This window comes from Anabrus simplex, chromosome X, assembly GCF_040414725.1.
Source record: "Anabrus simplex isolate iqAnaSimp1 chromosome X, ASM4041472v1, whole genome shotgun sequence".
Classification (NCBI taxonomy): Eukaryota; Metazoa; Arthropoda; class Insecta; order Orthoptera; family Tettigoniidae; genus Anabrus; species Anabrus simplex.
In genome coordinates, this window is record NC_090279.1 from 71,090,448 (window position 1) to 71,111,409 (window position 20,962).

The 20,962-nt window shown below is 37.2% G+C and overlaps 1 long non-coding RNA gene across 1 annotated transcript in view; it reads right to left on the reverse strand.

The window, feature by feature from the left end:
* Positions 1-1,542: 1,542 nt before the first annotated feature.
* LOC137503112 (uncharacterized) overlaps positions 1,543-20,962 on the reverse strand; it is a 30,584-nt gene continuing 11,164 nt past the window's right edge. The window contains exon 3 of the long non-coding RNA XR_011019056.1: positions 1,543-1,597. This is a non-coding gene — a long non-coding RNA (uncharacterized lncRNA). The remainder of the gene's footprint in view (positions 1,598-20,962) is intronic.

A 20,962-nucleotide genomic window follows, 5' to 3' on the forward strand; every position in this document is an offset into this window, starting at 1 on the left:
GTGCCACTCGCACAGCAACACAATGGATGTCTTCGTCTTCGTTTTGAAAGAGCAGTGAGGCATCTTGGATATTATTACGAACATAAGAAGCTACACCATGTGCACTGTGATATGTTGCACCAAGAGCTGTGAAACCATCAATGAGGCCCCTTTTCCGAAACTCTTCTTTGTCGGCTGTATGGATTTCATGTATACCCACAACATCTATATTATTATTCAGGATAACTTTGGATAGGTAGTCATATTTTGCTCTGCTGATGCTTTCTACGTTAAGCTCGAAAACATGGATGAAAGGTACGATGTTTCTTGTCTGGTAGCTCTGAGAAGAGCCATTTCCATGAAATACTTCTGCTATTGCTGGAGGATCTTTAAAAAGATAGGTCCAGCAGACACAGTTATTACTTTCTTAGCACCACCCGGGGGTCACGTGTAGGGCACTTTGAGGGTAAACCTACGGACGTGAAGCAATAATGTACAGCCTATTTATCTACTTTCATGAGAATAAATTCACTTACTTGAAGAATTCTGAATTTTTTTAGGCAACCTGAACAAATTTAAAATTCCACTTGTACCTGTCCATTTTATTAGTTAATATTAATTGTGTAAGTATGTTTGCAATCAACACACTAGAAGCACCTGACTGACAATGAACACTAAAATGAATCAGAAAGTGAGACCACATCACTGGAATGAACATAAATCAATAGCACAATTTTTTATGCTTACAACAATGCACAAGTTTTATTTGAAAACTATGATACCGAAGATGTAGCATAACTGACCTCAAAGTTTCATTTCTACAACACATTATCTGCTTTGGCGTCCACAAATGGAGGAATCTGACTTAACACACAAGAGAACAGAATGATCAGAAAAAAGGAATCTAACCAAATAATTTCAAAATGACATTCTTCGAGTTATCACATTATTGAACTGAGCCATCATTATATTGATTAATGAAACTGATTATGTTAGTTTGAAATATTTATTGTTTACAATGTACATAAAACTTAACAATTTCGAATTAGAAGATTTAATTTCTAATCTACAAGTATAGCTTTTTCTGTGTGTCACTGTTGGCATGAACGTATAAAAATATTACTCAGAATATCTGGAAGCAATAGTTTCAGATAGCATTTCAGATGATAAGAATGTGATGAACAAATGATGCAGAGAAAGTGAATGAAAGAACACTTTTTCATGGTTGCTTAAAGGTATTGTAAACAAATACACTTCAAAAATATCTAGCTTTACCAGAGATTCTTTTTGTAGATATATATTGAATAAAACTACGAGTACATGATGGAACATTAAATATGACCTTAAAGTTCCTGAATATTTTTGATAATTTTAACCAATAGAATTTTCAGATATTAGTGTTTAAATGTAACCTTGTAAAAACAGGATTGAACTGATGAACATGGCCACTTTTGGAGATAAACCAACCACTACTGAACACAACTGTGAATAGGTACAACATATTCCATATTGTATAAAACTTGTAGTGTACGTACTTTGTTTCTTCTTTGATGTATGGCAACAGCTTTTCATCAGTTTGTTCCTCTATGAATATTTCCTCCTTAGTATCTTCGGAAGGCTGTCAGTAAGAAATAAGACAAGTAGAATAAAGAAGTAAGGAATAAAAATATATAGGCCTAAAATAGAAACAGCTGAGAAAATAAATTTCATAGTGGCACAAGAAGAATATAATTAATTTATCCCCCATTTAAAAAATATATAATGGAAAGGAACAATCAAATGAAAATCCCATTAAATGCAAGAGAGGTGTCTATCTTGGTGGTAAATGGTACACAAAAATACATTATTATCAAGCACTAAATTTTAAAAGGACAGAGAAGAAGACAATTTCCTAAAAACAGTATTCTACAATTTTTGCTATTTTTTTCTATTAAGCACACAGCTCATCCTTAATAAATGTATAGAATTTACAAACTCTTACTCATAATGTTTTCTGTTTTACAAACATAATCAACACACATACCACTTGTGTAACTACTTCAAATTATACTAAACAAATTCTATTAGGTTAAAATTTACATTGCATTTACTTATTTAATTTTTTACCCTTTTTGGAACCTAACTTGCACAATGACCTGCTGTGTTTTAACCTGAGTCCCTTTGGCACTGCTTTTCAAACAATTGATGAGATATAAGAACATGAAAAGGAACACACTGATGGACAGCAGTAAACACAGTAGCATAGAAAGGGAGGAACATTGCAAATTTGTAAATTTAAAATCACCTACATATTTGTGAATATTCAGCAGAGTATATGTACACATACATGTATGGATGGAGGTACTTCCATATATGTGAACATGTACAATTTTAGGAAAATAAATAATAGTAAGCAGTATCTCCGAATCATTACCCAATACCATTCCTTGCTTCTGTTTCTCTTTCTGTTGATCCCTAATTCCACAATGACTAGCCATTTTCTTCATCCTCTTATATTCATACTGCCCTGTTCCCATCTTCCTACATATGAGTTGACTTGTCACCTCTTTGTTCATTTCCATGTTCCTATATACTTTCTTTCCAAAAACACTTCACTGTAATATCAAATAATCCCACAGTACTCCTACCACTTTCCCAACAAGTGGACAATGCTTAAATCATAAGCATAGAAATATCCATCATCCCCCATCTGTACATCACATTAAGACCAAAAGCATAAATCAGTTAATGTCCCAATCAATGAATGAATCAATCAATGAATCAATCAAACAACAGCAATTAGGGCTGTTGGTTGTTTATATAGAAAAAGATTGTGGAAATATATGAAACATATTATTTCAATCACTAAATCATTTTCCTATAAGTGAACATTTGCCAAAATTTGTCCCCTTGAATTCAAACTTATCTTCATGTTGTGACCTTTCCTACAGTTAAAGAACATGACTTAAATGTATTCATCAACTAATGTCATTCCAAGCCATCTCTCCAATGACATCTCAGAATATACTGCTTAATCAAACAACTTGTCTCCTTTCTCCAAGTCTCCTCAGCTGAAACTTTGCAACATCTCTGTAACACAACTCTTTTGTTAGAAATCACCTGCATTAAATGGATATATTTCTGTGGATGATTTCCTGTTCTCTACTCAAGTAATACTGGTGATGGTCTCACACTCTCATTGTGGCTTTGCTGGAGATTTATATGCCCTCTCCATTACAACCCCTATATAACCTCATAATCATATTAAGAGATCTGTAAATTTTATTTTCAATATGTTTAAATGATTACCATAAAGAAGCTATATCCTTATTATGGATAGCTAGGTACTTACAGAGATCCCCATGAAGAAATTTCACCCATCAATACAATAATAAAACCGGAGAGGACTCTTTCTATATGTGAAACAAAGAAACTGACTTTTCACCATGTTTACAAATATAGCATTGCCCGATGTCCATCTTACAATATTGTCATGGTCTTTTTCAGTTACTCATAATCCTGAAACTTATTTAATACACAGAGCCTCATCACCTTTTTCAGTTCATTATTCATATTGTTTAATATATCAGAAAATAAAGGTCTCATAATACTGCCCTGTGGGACCCAATCCCATAATTGTTACAGGATCAAATAAAGCTTCACCTACTCTAATGCTCTGAGTCCTATTTTGTAGAAATACACCAGACGTGGCCAAATTTTAATGGTAAAAGTTATATTTCTACCTTTATGTAAACTATCGACCTTTATAGCCTAATCCTTGAACTTGTTTGGAGACAAAGTTTCCACTTGGGATATCCTGGTCCACACTATTGTATGTTTTTCATACAGTGGCTACAGTGAGAACCACGATGTAATTTCATTATTCACATGGTTTTGTGTCATTTTTGTTAGTGAACATGTTCTGTTGTTTATCTTTATTACCTGCATATTGTTGCTGTTTGGAAGTAAATAATGTGACCTATTATTAAGACTGTGCATTCTGTAAATTACATGTATTATTGATACTATTCAGGAGTTCAGTTGATATTTCTTAAGAGTGGTTCTAGAGAACTGTCAAAATTTGAGGTTATGGGGAGATGAAGAGACCTTTCGCCAAGAAAGGCATTGTCAGAGAGCTACTTCTTGAGAAACGTCAATCACAACAAGAAATAGATTCTAGATTGCAAATACCACAGCTATCTGTAAGTAGAATTTTAAAATGTGAAGATAACGGGAAGACAAAATGTGATGATGATATGCTTGTTGTTTTAAGGGGCCTAACCTCGAAGGTCATCGGCCCAAGACAAAATGTCAACAACGTGTTGGAAACTGTGTGCAGAAGAAGAAACCAACCCCGAGGAGGAAGCAAAACTGATTAATTTGTCAGTAAACAACCGCAAGGTTACTAGTTTGGATTTACGTAAGAAATTAGAAGAGTATGGGTCATTTGTATTAACCAGGACTCTGAGGCGAGAGCTGTTTAATGCTGGAATGAAAGCAAGATGACCTCAAGGCATAGCGAAGTTTACTCCTGCTATGGCTGTAAAGAGGTTCCAGTGTGCCACGACTCTCCAGAATTGGTCATCTGATGAATGGAAACAGGCAAGTCCATGACAATTACTGTAATTCCTAAATTATCATTCATTATTCCATTATAACCCAATCTAAGTGATGTAACCGTACAGCACAGTATATGTATGAAATTCTTCTTTTAAACCATACAGCTTATTGCATTTAATGCTAGGCTTATTTGTTTTATTTATTTCAGGTTTGCTTTAGTGACGAATCGGTATTTCCTGTCATGGAAGAGACAAGTCAATATGTCAGAAGATAAGGAGAAGTATTCCATCCAGATTGAGTGAAGCATCCAACTTTAGTGGTGGTCTGCAGTGTGTTTTCTTGGTATGGCTGTGGACGATTATATATTGTAGAAGGAACTATGAGACGTGAACAGTATAGTATTAAGAACCCGTTTGGTAGCTCAGGTGCAAGAGTAATTCGGCCAAAGTGAATTTATTTTTATGCAAGATAAGATTTTTATGCAAGAACAAAGCCTAGAAACAGTCCAGACATGAACCCCATAGAATATCCTTAGAAAATAGCAAAGAAAAGTCCAATAAAGTATAACGACTGAAATTGGCTTGATTGAGAAGCTCGGTCAGATCTGGTGTCATGATGACGATTTAAAGAGTCAGTGTAAAATACTGTTTGAGGGTATGCCCAGTCTAATCAAGTCGCTCATGAAAGTACTAATGTCATCAACTTTAAAATTGGTAACATCTTATCTGTTCAATTCTCGAATTTTTAATGTTTAATAATTTGGCCATATCTTTATCTATCCCGAACGCACTAATTTTTTGTCAGTAGTTTCCCGAGATCTACCCTAAGAAAATCCTTGGATATGTCAATCGTGATACATTTGACTTCCTGAATCTAATATATCTGCTATATCATGCTGGAATCCACAAGATGAGCTTCAGTGGAATAATGTTTCCTAAATCTGAACTACCTTCTATCGAGCCAGTTGGTAATTTCTTAAATGTGTATAACATAATCAGAAAGAATGTATTCCAAGAGCTTGCATGCAACACAAGTCAAGACGACTATTGTGTAATTACTAGCCCTAAGTTTAGCACATTTTCTCTATACACAGAGTGCTATTATACTAAGTATTCATTCATCTGGTATAGCTGTTTCATACATACTCTAATCAATATCTCAAAGAACTGACTTTCGTATATGCCCAGAAATTTTACCCATCCCAGCAGCATTTCTAGTTTTAAATTTTTGTGTATTACATTCAATGTTCCGTATAGTGGATATTGTAAAGTAATTTCAAAGGATTAGGTGAAATTGTCAACTGCGTCAGGTACTGCAAAAGGACATGACCAAACCATTGGTGACATATCCTATGCGTCACGAGTGACGGCTGCGATGCCCATCGACTAATGAAGTATACACATTCTCATGCTGTGTAATTGCTACTTCATACCTTTCTAAATCTGTCAACATTCAACACCGTACACAGCAACAAGCCGTATTAACACGGCTGAAAGTAATTCCAGTATCAAGGAAGACAATGTACACTGCCGGCTGGTGCTCTCAGTGCTTTTCAATTGGCATTCTGGCAGTGAAAATTGCATGAGTTGTTCCAACACCCTTAATGAAGATACATTGTATAGCAATAATGCCGGCGATTTCACCCAGTCAATAATGAAGGCTACTCTAAAAGATCATATCATGTACAATTGGGTGCAATTTGGATGGTAATTTGCACATTCTGCTGAATCGTCATTTTGCTCAAAAATAGGCACAAGGATGTTTACAGCCCAATGACTGGGAACAGAGCCAGAGTCAACTCTGGCACTGAATAAGCTTGTCAGCCAGTTGATAATGAGTTCTTTAAACTGCCTCATCTTCCAACGATACAAAAAGCAAAGTCTCTCACTGAGGGACAAAGGAAAAGAGACAACAATCAAGAAAAAGGTTTATCACAATAGTTCTATGAACTTTGACTGTCCTACATCAACACAGATCTATCCATATTAAGAAACAAAGTACAAATTTATGTGAAGATAAACCGACGTCCAGAATTATCGCATGGAATATTTGGAAGCTAATACTCAGAGAAGTGTACGAAAATACTAGTAAATTGCAGGGTATATGCTGTAAACGGGAATCATGCATCAAAGGTATCTGGGCATAGAGAAATACTCACGGGTCAATTTATCTCCAAAATGAGGAGACTGGGTTGGATCAAACACATTTCAATGACAAATGGGTGAAATATCAATTAAGAAATAGTAAATGTAATGATTATCATTATGTAATGATTATCATTATTTATTTATTTATTTAGTCTGATCCAGGACACCCTAGATTTGCCATAAGACACAGAATAATACACAATAACAATTTTGAGAGAAGATAAAAAGATTAATGTTTAAAAAATGATAGGTTACAATTAACAATGTTAAATGGCATGAACTCCATATAAATGGTGACGAAGAATCGAAACGGAGTACTTGATGAGTGAGACGACTATCTCATCTTGTAGGCTTCTCGCTAGTTTATATTTTTGTCGCCATGTGACGAAAGATTTGGGAATTGTTCCCCTCGCGCCAAAGAAAAGTCCAGTCACCGTAATTTTTTTAAGGTTATACGACTCAAGAAAGAAAGGGATGGTTGGATTATAGATATCCTTTTTCTCATTGTCTACGTCAGTCGGCTGAGAGGCTGAAGATTCAAAGCGTACCGTAGGATCAATAATTTCTGCTTCGTTCCTCCGACTGTCAATTGCTATAATATCAATCCTGCGAGTGCTGCCTCCTTCGGCGAGGCGTTGGACTTCTTCGTACACTTCTAGATTTTGGAGACGAAGAGCATTAGCAATCAGGTTTCTGATGATGTTATGGCGTTTGATCCTAAGCAGTTCTCCTTGAGGGCAACTCCCCAGCACATGTGGTAAGGTTTCATACTCACTGCAGTGTCTGCAGTGGCCTGTGCTGGTAGAACGTCCCGGCAGAGTACGTACTGGTGCAACCATCGCTGTCATCTTCAACATCTCCCTCCATTCCGAACAAGTTAAACCATCTCTTCTGGTAACCCAAGAATTAGCAGCAGGAACTTGAGCAAATAACTCAACACCTCTTCCTTTTTGTGGATATGCACACCAAGCTTCAAATTCGCGTGTTGTAAGTATATCGCGCAGTTGTCTAACAGATTTCGTTGATGTCTCTTCATTGAGTTGAAGTTCAGATAGGCAGCGAGTTTTTATTGCTGTGAAATTTCGAACAGCATTTACGTGCGAATAATTCACAGCTTCTAGCTTAAGATTGATGTTTAGCTGTTGAAGGTACGCTTCCCAAGTAGCGCGCATTAGTGCTAACCCTTTACATTTGTGGCTCGAATATATCATACTTGTCGGTGCGTCACCCGGAAGTTGTGGAATTTCTTTAAGTGCGCTTCTGATCATGTTGTCGGCTTTTAACAGACTTGATTTGGGAATTTTCTCAACCGAAACAGTCTGGAAGGGGTATATCAGTGTAGGGCCAATAAACTGATTTATTACAGTCAATTTTTGATGCGGTTGGAGTAAGTGAGTCCTGGTAATCTGATCTAAGTTAGCTTTCAATTTTTCAAGTACCTGATGTTCATTGAAGACTAAAGTCTGTCTGAAAGTTGCCCCTAAATATTTTATTTCTTCACTATCATTTATACTTCTAATGTTTCCAAAGACCGTCACGATATCGTCAGAATGAAGTTTACCATTTTCTATAATAATGGCATTTGATTTGTTTGCATTTATATGCAAACCTATTTCTTGAAGCAGATTTATGACAGAAGTGACTAGGATTGAAGCTGCTGCTTGATCTTTAGCTATGATCACCAGATCGTCGGCAAAGCATAGGGATGTTAAAGGTACAGTGTTAGGACTCAATTGAAAACCATACATTTCTGATACTTTGATGTCTGTGAGTTCATCAAGGATGTGGTTTATACCCCAGTTAAATAAGAAAGGTGAAATGGGATCTCCTTGCATCACTCCACATTTGATGTTTATCTTATCTGTATGACCACGAGCAGTTTGAACTTGTGTTGTTTTTTCTGTGAGAAGGTTGACTAGTAACTTCTTAATGGATCTGGGTAGTATAGAGTTCTCTATTGTCGCCTTTAAGTGATTGTGTCCAATACTATCGAACGCTTTGCTGATGTCGAGGAATACTACGCAGCCTGAAATCTTTTTCATAACAGCTGTTCGTAAAATGCCATCAACAATATTCACGTTAATGAAAGAGCCAGGGCTCATGACAAAACCTCTTTGGAACTGGTTCAAAGGGATGTATTCCCTTACAATTTTATCAAGGATCTTACTTAATATGCGCCGAATAATGGAGCAAATACTAATCGGTCTTCATTTGGACAGATCATTCTCTTCACCGCCTTTATGTATAAGAACAGTTCTCGCAGCCTTAAGAACCTCAGGAATGAACCCACTTTCAAATATTCTTCTGATGATATGGGCTAAAATATTAGCAGCAAGTGGATCATAAACAGATTTCAATAAAACCTTATCCGGACCTGGGCTAGTGTCAATTGCTATGCTCTTGATAATAGAGAAAACTAACTCTTGAGATATTGAAATTGTATCATCTAAGGTTTCATTCGTATAATCGATATAGGAGTCTCTCATGCAATCATTAGGAGTTTCAAATCTGTTCCTAAAATATCCTTCAACAACATCTTTCTCTAGTTTCAAATTATTAGTTCTTTTGCCACTTAAAATTTTTCTAATTGCTTTCCTCCTTTGGTAAAAATATTCATATTGAGTCACTTCATACTCGAATTTAGCCTTCCGACGTTCACGATAATTCTTGAGGATCTCTGTGGGTTACTGGAGGTTTTATACTGTCGGTTGTTATTTTTGCAAGTGCCACGTTTACGAGCTTCAATATATCTAGTAACTGGACTCTTTGGACCTGGCAGTAGGTCTGTAGCTGTGGCAAGGAAGTTTACAAAATTAGTGACTTGTTCATTGAATTCAGCATCACTCAGTTCATGCTGAAAAATATCTAGCCATTTACTCAGTTCGTCGTGGTAAGGTTTATTTTTTTGCTCTCTTTGATCAGAGGTTGTTTCCAACTTCGTTGACTGACCATTTTTACTAGAAATAGGAATAGGATCTGAAGGTGGAATTTTAGACTGGCTAGGTGTAGTCATAGATGGATTCAACAAGCAGGCTCTGTATTGCTCTGGGTGTGATTTACTTATATGTATCTTAAGGCCTTTATACATTTGCCCGCAAAATTGACATTGTGTTTTGTTATCAGTGGTACTCTTATTGGTGTCATTTGCAGCCATAGTACAGGATGTATAACCTCGATAATATAGTTACAGATTATATTTGTCAATGATGATAATTTATTAGGCCCATAGACATTATTACTATGAAACTGTAGAATATATCAGAAAGTAGGGATGTGCAAATTATTTCGTCTTGTAAATGCAAACCATGAGTTGAACGTATTATAGTGGGATATTTAAAGAGAGTTAAAGATGGCAAGAAGAGGGAAACAAAAATACGAAGACCTTTCGTACCTTTACCGAATTTATCGCAGATAGGACAGTTTTATTAATTCGCACGATGAACACAACCACGAGTCAGCAGCGCTAGTAAGAACTTAAACTTCCATATCAGAAATGCCAGCGTAAACTCCGTGAATCCTCAAATGACATATCTCACAGAGAAGTGATTCAATGAATATAACAACGAGTTAGAACTCTTTCTAGCTCGTTGGAATATAACGTCACCTTATTTCCCACACAGACGCCAGGCAATTGTTTTCTGTCTGACACGCATAATAACAAAGAATAACTTTAACGTTGAATAACATACTGGAAATACACGACGTATGAATACTAACAAAACATGGCTACCGTTCCTTAGTTGGTGTAAAGTACACCTAGGTGGTGTTAACTAATATAGTATACTTTTCGAAAAGGTCAAGGAGAAATTTTACAATCAACACAAACAAGAAACTATAACAAGATGGCTGCCGTCTTGTTCATAACTAAACTTAAGAATTTAGTGGAAACATCATATTTAAAAAAAACTCAGCCACGGAAGACAACACTATCACGTATGTAAAACACACTAACAAACTTTGCAGTCAGTCGATGAACCCCAGACAAAGCACCATTTAGTTGATTTCAATACATAAATTCCGTGTCTGAAATCAATGGTCAAATCCACAGCTGGGCATCTCAGAGAAGTTAACTGTTAATAATGTAGAATGACACTGCGTAAGCACTGTACAAGTCTACAGATAATTTCACCTTAAAGTTCTACACAACAATCTATACTGAAAGTGCGATTTTCACACCACACACAGGATTTCTGCAAACCAATTTTACTAATTCAACAAGGCATCAATAAATCAAAATAATGCACTTTTAATACTTCTGTATAATTAATACAGCAGTATATACTGTGGAAATAAATCTTTCATCTACAACACACTGCACCCGAAAATGGCATAATTGGAGTTAAAATTGAGATTGCCGCAAAATCTTAATTTAATTCGGTCAATGGGTCATTTATAACAGCTCTGGTGAAGGCCAAGATCTGATAACCTTGGAGAAATTCGCCTCTAAGCTCATAGCTGCATGGTCGTGTGGCGACCCGTCCCTATTTTCTTATTGGTCAGGAGGTAAACATGCGACAGATATGAACAGTTAAAATTTTCAAGGCTAACACCGCCCGGCAAGTTTTCAGAATTCTTCACAAGACCAGTTTTGAACCATGATACTATAAGAAGACGTGAAGAAATGTATGATTGGTTTCCTACTAATCAAACCTTCTAGACTGAGGACTGATAAAATCAGTGTGAAACCGACGCTCAACTTACTCAGATTTTACTCTACTGTTTTCATACTGCTCTACTTTAAAGCACACTTCACTTCGCTTTCCCACTATAATTCGACAAGATATTCAATGCCAAACGTCGTTTATTAGCCGTCATGTCTTAGAAAGGGAACACAATATTTCGTCTTCTGCGCGACATAACCACTACAATATTAATTCCAGAACACATGTGGTGTGCAAATCATCTGAACCCGCAAGTTACCTGTCGACTGACATTTAAATAGGCATGGTTGGAACACATATTAATGTGCCATTTTAGTTTCAGTATGTGTCAGTATGTGTATATGTGTGTGAGTGGAAGCCTACTGTTACAAGAAGCCTGCAAGACAATGAACAAGGGGAATCATCATGCTGCTTGCAAGAGGAATCTCTACTTTCATCATGGTGCACCTTGCAAGGGATATTACTTCCGGAATGTGCCACTAAAAGGGGAGATCCCACAACACCCTAAAGGGTGCTAAAGGGACCAATCGTGAGACGTTGCCAGCCAGGACTTAATCAACTTCCATAATAAAAGGTAGAGAACCTTTTTAATATTAATTTCCTTTTCAGAAGGACTTCATTCTTGAAATAATATCTTCTATTATTTTGTGTTGTTACAGATTCTTACCGCTTCTCATCTACTTATTGGTGTTGGTAAATTTTGTGAATGATTGAAATACACTCATGTCCATAAAATCCAGAGCACCTTGAAAGACTAGGAATAGGAAGTTCATATTCACAGGACATATGCATTAGTATGTTCTGAAGAAACGATTAGCATTTGAAACATGCCGATCCTCAGGTTCAAGGTCCACATCGATATCCCTGCGCACAACCACGGACTCGTAAATTGTGCCTGCGGCTCTCGTTGTCACTATAAACCAAAGGTAATGGATCAGCGTGACTTGAGCAGACGTGCCTGATGCCTCGCAGACGTATGCAAGAAAAGTATTGTCAAGTTAGTGAGTTTGAAAGAAGGCGAATTATTGGCATGAGAGAACGTGATACATCTATCTGGTAAACTGCAGCTTGTGTGCGAAGTGTGTCGGCAGTGCAGCGGTTGTGTACAGAACGTTCATAGAAGGCCGTAGATCACAACGAGATGGGTCCGGTCACACCAACCAGTGAAGATCGACACCTCATCCGGATGGCATTGCAGCACAGATTTGCGTCTTCCTCGGCTCTGGCGCAACAGTGGAACAGTGGAACACATCGTTCACTACCAGGAGTGACAATCCGTTCCCGTTGATTACGATATGGGTTACCAGCGCGTCTTCCACTTCTCCGCCTAACTTTGACCAATGTGCATAAACATGCTAGACTGCAATGATGTATGAAACGACGTCACTGGGGACAGGAATGGCAGCAGATAGTGTTTTCGGACGAATCCAGGTCCTTTCTGTTTGAAAATGATGGCCGCATTTTGGGTCGCCGCAGACAGGGGGAGAGGCATCACAATGACTGCTTTCACACAAGACATACAGCGCCAACTAATGGCGTTATGGTGTGGGGTGCTATTGGGTACAACCACAAATCAGAGTTGGTGTGTGTCCAGGTCAATGTTACCAGTTTGACCTACGTGAGTGGCATCCTGCTAACTTAGCCACACCCTTTCTGCACAACACCCCAGACGCCTTATTTCAGCAGGTCAATGCGCGACCACATGTCGCTGCATGAACACGTGCTTTCTTGTAGTCACAGAATGTCAGACTGTTGCCCTGGCCCACCTGATCATCGGACTTGGCGCTAATTGAAAATGTGTGAGATATGGTGAAAGGACGGGTGTGGAGCTCTGACCCAATGCCAACCACCAAAGATGAACTGTGGAGCCAGGTGAATGCAGCATGGATGACTATAACCCAGGACCCCATCTGTGCCTTATACGTGTTGATGCCATCACACATGGAATAAGTTATCAGTGCCCCTGGAGGACTCAGCGCCTACTAGGCAACGGGGCACATGCCGAACCTGGGGTACTAAAATGCTAATCGTTTCTGCAGAAAATACTAACGAACATGTCCTGTGAATATGAACTTCCTACCTCTAGTCTTTCAAGGTATTCTGTTGTTTATGAAGATGGGTGTACTTCTAAGAGTTGAAATGTGTTGATATTGTAATAGTTCTATTACTTGAATTTCATTAACAACGTAGTGCACTAACAATTAAGTGTTAAAAATCACAGACCAATTTGTTTAACTTAGAACCTAAAACACTAACAGGGATAGATACGGTGCATTCCTTTGTGAATTTTTTACATAATATTACACCTCATCTTGCATAATTTCATCAATGAAGTATAAATTGTCACCCAAATGTTACTTATGTACATTAGGAACTAAACTTATGATATAAAGGTAAGTTATGTTAAAAGTAATGAACGTGGATGTAAATGAAGGAGTGTTAATAATAGGCTTTAATAACATACGATGCTCTATTTAAGAAGGCGGTTAGTGCTCAATGGAAGTAGCCTAGCCTTCTTAAGTGACAGAATGGAATGATAGCTCATACTTATGAACAGTGAGGAAGTAGCAACCAATATTGCATTATGGAGAGTATATTATTGAGCATATGAAGCGAACAGCACAGTTTAAGGTAATAAATCACTCTCTGTGCTCACTCAACAACAGCAAGCTTGTCTAATTAAGGAAACGTATCTAATTAATGCAAATATTAAACCATTATTAGGCTATCTTCTATAATGTGGGAAGATGGATTGACAAATCATCTTAATGTGCTAAAGTGATCATTCTTCTAGTTATTCGATCATGATTCTTATAGCGAGAGAGACATAAGTTCTAGAATGTTGAATAAATGATGAAGAACACACGTAATGTAATAATCATGCCTAACTAAAATGATTAACGTCACATGACCTAACTTTTGGAGGGTGGGGGTATTTGAAAAGTAGGGCTTAGCCAAGAATGCAAACTTAACCTAAAATGCATGGATTCGACTCGAGGCCTAACATCACAGGCCATGGACTCAACCCTAGGCTTAACCTTACAAAGTCATTAGCTTTACAGACTCAAGTTTGATGTCCAAGAGTGCTGGCTTAAGCTATCAAGCACGGATTTGCTGCCCGGCTTAACTTTACAAGGGCGTTACAGACTCGAGTTTGACATTCAACCCCAGGCTTAACGTAACTAGACAAGATGAGACATGGTGCATGGGCTTTAGGAGCTGAGCTTCGTAGTGCATGGCGGCCATTCACATTATTTTAATAAGACAAGACAGATGGTGTAAAGCTTAATACATGTGCTTTATTCATCGGGGCATAACGCGGAAAGGTGACATCAGGTCATGGAGCTGAGTGACTGCAAAAGGCCAAAAGGGCTACAAACTAAAGGGCAAAAGGGAATGAGGTATGGTCTAGGGCTCAGATCTGAATGTGGAACAAGATGATGGTATGGGACTGTGGAGATGGTGAAAGGTTTAACACATGTGCACTATTCATAGGGACAAACCTCTATAAAGCTATTTCAAGGTCCTCAAGCTGAGCGGCTGCAGAGTCACAGATGTTGTTGCGTAATGTACTGCTGGTTTTTAGTGTTTGGAACTCTAAATGTTTATTGTAACAATTCGAGCTCAGAAATTTGAATTTTAGAATTATTCCAGAATTCTTTTTTTTTGCTAGTTGTTTTACGTCGCACCGACACAGATAGGTCTCATGGCGACGATGGGACAGGAAAGAGCTAGGAGTGGGAAGGAAGCGGCCGTGGCCTTTATTAAGGTACAGCCCCAGCATTTGCCTGGTGTGAAAATGGGAAACCACGGAAAACCATTTTCTAGAATTCTAGAAATATAATACTGTTGATATCACTTAAGAGATTAAAACTTAAGCGTTCATAACATCAAAAAAATGTTCACTACATGTGACTGGGACTGCTGAGTATCATGCTAAGTAAATGACTGCACGCTGAAAGTTTCTATTTAATTCTAAACACCTAACATTTGAGCTGCGTGAAATTAAAAAAATCCCCACACCGACTGGAAATATAACTCAGCAATCTTTCCGTTGGACTGCTGTCTACCATAGTAACTAAATTATTGTGTGTTAAGTTCAGAAGCACCCAACTTTTGAGCTACAAGAAATGAAAATTTCGCCGAGCCGACTAGGATTTGAAGCCGGGACTCATTTACTTGGGAAGCGAACAAGCATGCTAACTAAATGACTGTACATTAACAGCTTATGTGTTTCACTGAAGCACCTAGTTTAAAGTTACAAGATTCAAAGGAAAAATCACTAACAATACTAGGATTTGAACATGGAGCACGTTTGGACCCAAAGCTGAAGTGCTATTCAAATATCTAACTCCAAAAATTCAAACTTCTAATTCTGAGCAAAGAAAACAATCGCTGATTTGGGTTCTCAAACCTGGAGCCAACTTCGACTCAGAACTAAAGGTCTTAAGTTCATAGGAAGAAAAAATGTTGAAAGACCTCAACCTGACCCGGAGTCGATGACAAGCTTTTCTTTCACTGAAGACTAAGTGTGAACGATTGGCACAAACTATGTTAACTGAATGTGGAAAGAGAATGCAACAAATTTTGTATTAAGTAAGGTCGTGACACATGTACGCCTCAGCTAAAATGAAATTGATTGTAGGAATATTCTGATTAGACTTGGAAATATTTGCTGTGACATGAAATACAAAGTTTATTGTTCGCGCATCGAACTGTGGGCTGCAGATTTGAAACCTGGAGTTGTGTAATTCCCTGCTGAAATGTTTACATCACATGGCACCTAACATTAGAGCAGGGAGCAATTAAAAAATCCCCAGGCCACCTGGTAATCAAATTCAGCACACTTTCCCTTGGACTGTTGACTATCATAATAGCTAAAGGATTCAATACACACAACCATCGAGCTAAAAGAAATTAAAAATCACCGACCAGACTAGGAATCGAACCAGTGGCTTCTTTACATTGGCAAGAAACAAGAATGGTAATTAAAGGACTGTACATTAAAAGCTTGTTTGTTTAATTGAAACACATCAAATTCGAGTTCCTTTCACGGGGGTGGGGGGGCGCAATAATAATATTCTCTTTACGTCTTACGAACTACACTCGAAAGTTTGAAAAGTTTGCAATAATAATTTTGAAGAACAAAACTGCTTTCATGCTGAATAGTCAACGTTCACGCACAATAAGAAACATAAGGTCAGCACTTTAACCTCTTGAGCTACTCAGCTCCGCAATGAATTTGCTAAGTGCAGAAATTTCAATCCCCGCTTTAAACAATTTTTCAAGATGCCAATGTGCCAGAATTTAGTCCTGCAAGCTTTCCTTCATGTGCCAGTAAATCTAACGAAACAAGGCGGACGTATTTGAACACTTTCAAGTACCACTGGGCTGAGCTAGAATAAAATCTGCCAAGTTGGGGTTAGAAGGCTAGCGCCTTAACCGTTTGAGCTACTCAGCTCGGCTATTCAATTATTAAGTACCATAAAAAACACACACTAATAATAATAATAATAATAATTATAATAATAATAATAATAATAATAATAATAATAATAATAATAATAATAATAATAATAATAATTTGGAGAATCCAACCCACAAACAAATGTTACAGTTTTCGTGTTTTTATTGTTGGCGAAAAACATTACAAAATGAGGATCGGGATAAGGTTAACTATGCAGGGAGCCACAGCTGAGTACTCTCTAACACTACTGATGAATGATATAAGGAGAAGAAGAAGAAGAGGAGGAGGAAAGGCCAGGATGAGGAGAAGAAGGTGAATAGGAGGAAATCTGTCGCTCTACAAGCTCGTTTCATAGAGATATTTTTAGCACACACTTTTAAATCTTCCTCGGTTTGATATCCCTGTGACCTCCTGCAGAAGGAATTTCCATTCACGGCTGGCCACAACAGTGAAGGAATTATTGTAGGTAAATGATTTTTGCTTAGGAATAGCGAGCAATGTCGAGCTCAGCGCTCTGGTGTTTTTATCATGGTGTTCAGAAAGGCTATGAAATTGTTCATACAAGTAAGATGGGGATTGTAAGGTAAGGATTTGATGCAATGAAGTTAGGGTATGCAGCTTGCGTATGTCTTCAAGGCGTAGCCATCCGAGGTCGACATAAGACTGGGTAAAATGATCTGAAAATTTCAGATTAAATATAAATCTTACACAGGCATTCTGTGCACATCGTAGTTTATCCCGAAGCTCGGTTTTCATGCCTTTGTAAACTACGTCACCATAATCGAATATTGGAAGAACGAGGGTTTCAACTAGTTTATTCCTTAAACTGAATGGGGAAAGTAAATTTGAAATTGTTCAATAGGTGCAGCATCGCGAAAAATCGTCTACTCACAGATATTGTCTGATCCGTCCACGAGAAGTGCTGTTCAATGACCACTCCGAGACTTTTTAGAGTAAAGCTTGCTTTTGAAGTCATACATGAGGAGTGGACATGCAGTAATTAGTGGAAATAAGTCTTGAGTGGGCAACTGCTATGGTTTGGGATGTTTTGGGTTTAAAATAAGTCCATGCTGGGAAGATCATTACCTTATGGCTTCTAGTGTGCCGTATTCATGCGTGACATATGCTACAGCGCAAACAAAACCAACTAGCACGAGGTCCGGAAACATGGCGCCGGAGCAGTTTAGACGAGGACTGGTTTATAAATGTGGAATACGCAATGAAGTGATTGTGAAGAAAGGACTTTACTTTCATCTCTAAGCGGAGAAAACGTGTATATATGTGTAAATATTGTTAGAATTAAATCAAATGTAAAATGTAGAATGTATGAAAACAAGACGAAACCAAAGATTGAACACATAGGGTAATGTTACGGAGTATAAAATATCGATATTTGTTAATAAGAACGGTAGCGACATCTAGGTGTCAGTTGATGTAAGTAAACACCTAAGATAGAGTTTCACATCTAGTATCTAATTTTGTTATTCTATGGCTTGTGTAAAACGTCAAAAGTATTCTTGTTCATTATTAATGTCAATGTGATGGTAGTATGGAAATGATACGTAAAAATTAGAAATTGTATGCAAAAGGAAGTTATTAGGGGATATGTATATGCAGTTAAGCGAATGCACCTGGCCTAAAATAACGGTGATATGCTTATGATTGTATAAAGGCCAAGCCATTACAGAAGGAGCAATACGATATATAATAGAGATTGTCTGCATCGTAAATAACTTCATATAATCAGAAGTGTATGCGTAATTGATTTACTAGTGGCTCTGTGTGTTGTCAAAGAACTAATATTAAACTTTTTCAGGTGTAATCTGCATGAGTCTAAAATGATGTTGTCAGAAATGTATTCAAGAAGTACTAATTCACAGGAGAATATGGAGTGCTAAATCATGTACGAGTAGGTCCAGCTGAGATGATAGAGTGGTTAACGGGATGGATAACCTAAGCCAGTGATTCATATAACCCTGCCCATTCAAGTCAGTAACTGCTTTCCATTATAATGATGTCTTTTTACTGTGTGTACTTTATTTGATGCAACATGCATCTGTATTTTATTTGAGTTACTAGTTTCTTTAATGTAGGTAGTAATGTATATGTAGTACATGTTCTGAAGTAGTTTGCCAAAACGTAATAGTAATTACACCTCGAGCGGCGTGATATTATGTTATTTGGTATATAGGAATTCTCATATGCGTTTGGCGACTCGGCATTCGAAATGATACGATACCATGCGAGTGAATGAATGGTTATGTTAGTGGATGACTTCGACATCGCTTATATTATGTTGTAGTGCCGTAATTACTGGAAGACACGAGCCTATGTATATGTAACAACATTAACATAGAATCAGCATATTTATCGCGAAGCTAACCTTGGTAATGCAGGTAAGTGACACAAATGTAGTAATGTTGTGAGTAATGACACTAGTGTGAATCAACGTGAGATAATAATAATAATGACAATGATGATGGTGTGAGTGTCAAATATATTAAGTACCTGCGATGATGGTGGTCATTGTGTTAATGAATAATTCAAGTGTATTAAGTGCTTGTGGTGGTAATAGTTATTATGATGATGAATAATAAAACATGGGGATGATATCGTGATATGCCACTGATGTGTGGGTTAGCTTACATAAAATTTAGTGGTTGAAATAATGAAAAGTGCTGTGCTGTGTGGATTATTTAATAAGATGGGAGGTGACAATGAAGATTTATCTTGATGTCGCTACATAGAACGTATTATTTAATTGCGTTATGCCAGTGTGAAGTTAGATAAAGCAAAAGGAGGTGTAACACTCGTATATAAGCTAATGCTGAAATTGTAATGCCCTGGTATATGATGATGTTAAGGTTATAATACTCTTATATGATTGAATGCTGGGATCGTAATGTTGATATGTAAGTGTAGGGTAAGATGGTAAGGCAGATAATTATTAATTGCGATGTGATGTCGGTCACAATTGTCCTATCGATTATCGTTACGTTTCGGATGTCATATTCAAAATTTATGTCAATCATTAGGGTTTTTAGTCGGTATGACGGCGACGTGTTTGAGGCGTGCATAAGGCTTACCACGCGTACAGCTTCGAGGATATATGACGTGATATTAATAAGTTAGATGTTTACTTCATGGACATGGTAGTTTAGTAGATGTAGTAGAGATGTCGTATGTGGTTTTATTAACATTTGAGTGTATATATTCTTGTCCTTACGTATATTATCTTTGATTATTTATTTTATGCATTAGCGTTAAGGTAACATGATCCTCGAAGGTATGCGTGAGGATGGACGTGTAATTATTGTCGCGTTGAGGCGAACCTCATCAGGACGTACGAGTTAGTTAAGGTGGTGATAATTTTTTATTTTAATTAGGTTAGGCATCACATATAAAAAGACATTATTATCAGCTGAATTTGACATGAACGAGATTCTCCTATTGAAAATCAGACATCAAATCAAAACTGAAGGAATAAGAATACCTAAAACTTCTGGAGTAAAAGAAAGAACACGGTCATAATGGTAATTGTCCAGGTTTAGGCATGTTATTGAATAAATATAGATTTAGGTTTGGAATTTCAAATAGCTATTATAAAATGAGGAATTATCAATTTGAAATCACTGCATTATGTTGAATCGGGTATAAATTAATTAAATTACGACAGCCGTTTTATGTCATTACCAATTTGTTTTTCAGTAATATTTGAAATCTGGGTTATACTTTGGTTTCGTCTTAACTAGTAGGATCATTTATATTAATAAATATAATCCGATCCAGAATATCTCCATCTTTTCATTATAAAATAGATATACATGGCGTTACTTATGAAATTAATTCAAATTCCAAGATCATATTTGGTATAATCAATTTTAATTCAAGACAAGGTCTCGATTGTTACAAGCATGTCATAAATTATGAAAATAGGTGATGCAAACATAACGGCGATTGGCTTAGAAACTTTAATATAGAAATTTGATAATAAGCCGCCTGATAGGATTCCGAATCCAATTTTCCACCGTTGATGCGATTTCTATTCACCGGAACATATTAGCTAGCTGAGCCACATACAAAGTCCTGTGATAGTATGAAACAGCCCCACAACAATAAAAGAACCCATCAAGACCCTGGGTGTAGAGTGCTCCCAATGCTAACCCATG